Here is a 1,229-nt window from a genome sequence, read left to right as displayed (position 1 = left end):
CTGAGCCCTTCTTCCCCGAGGAGGGCATTCAAAGCAGTGCCGTGGCACTCGCTTTATTGTTCTACATCAAGCAAAATAAAAGCAGCTCCTTCCAGCTGAAGAAATAGTTCTTCCTGGATATCATCTGCTTTCTTTGCAATATTAGTCTTGGCCAGCAAAGCCATTCCTACACCAACCAAGTGCAACTTAACGCAGTTTATACCTGGCTACCCCTTCTGCAAATCAAGAGCAAGTCTCCCAGAGCAGGACACATCTCCAGGCACTGCCCAAACGCTTCTGGCAAGCTATAACCAGAAAAGAGCCACCTGCAAGGCATACTCAGGACCTGGGAGCTCACACTCACCCAAAGCATGCACAAACCAAGCCCTCCGAGTGCTGCAAAGCAGGTTACGAAAACTCGATGCAGCCTGCTGGATTGCTGGGAAGGGTAGTCCAGCTGACACAGCAGACTTGGGCTTTCAGGAAGTTTTTGATCAGGCTCAAATAAGCTGTCTCAGGGCGAAGCGCAAAGGTCCCCTCGTCAGAAATAAGTAGGCAATAATCCATTTTGCCCTGGAGGTTACCAGGAGGGTGCCACGAGCACAGCCTATTTGCTTTACTTGTCAGCAGAGGGGATGAGGGAACACCGGGGAGAAGTTGTCCCTGAGTTACCACATCCAAGGAAAAACTCACGGTCACATGAAGCCCGGATCAGAGCTATGGGTGATGCTTAAAACCCTGCAGGTAGGAATAAAGCAAAGCTCTTGGCAGAAGAGAGTCCTTAAAGCCTGCCCATGCACGAGTTGCCAGCACGCACCAGCCCAGGACCATCACAGGACCTCCTTGCACATCTTCAGGCTAAACAGAAACCACGCCGTGATCCCAGGGACCCACAGCACATGCAGGCAGAGCACTGGGCACGGGTGGCAGCAGCACTGGGAGCAGAAGGGGAGGAGGCAGCTCTGGGAGGTTGATTGGCCAGGCTGGATCGTAATCCCACACTGGGGCAGGTATCAGGTGTCCACGCAAGAAATCTCAAGAAGCAGCGAAGTCCACGTGCTGCCTGGCAGAGCTGTTCAGGGGGTCTGACAGGGCTCGGGGACAGGATTTTCCTTCCCCATGTCAGCACAACCCCAATCCATCTCCTGACTCGGGATGCCCACGGGCCAGCAATAGCCCCAAGGCTGCGAGGGGACCACAACCACCTCCACTATGGGGGTGCTCCTTGTTTCCCCCCCGCAGGGAGCAGA

The sequence above is a fragment of the Pygoscelis adeliae genome, unplaced genomic scaffold, assembly GCF_000699105.1.
Source record: "Pygoscelis adeliae isolate BGI_AS28 unplaced genomic scaffold, ASM69910v1 Scaffold403, whole genome shotgun sequence".
Taxonomy (NCBI): Eukaryota; Metazoa; Chordata; class Aves; order Sphenisciformes; family Spheniscidae; genus Pygoscelis; species Pygoscelis adeliae.
This window is presented reverse-complemented; position numbering follows the sequence as displayed.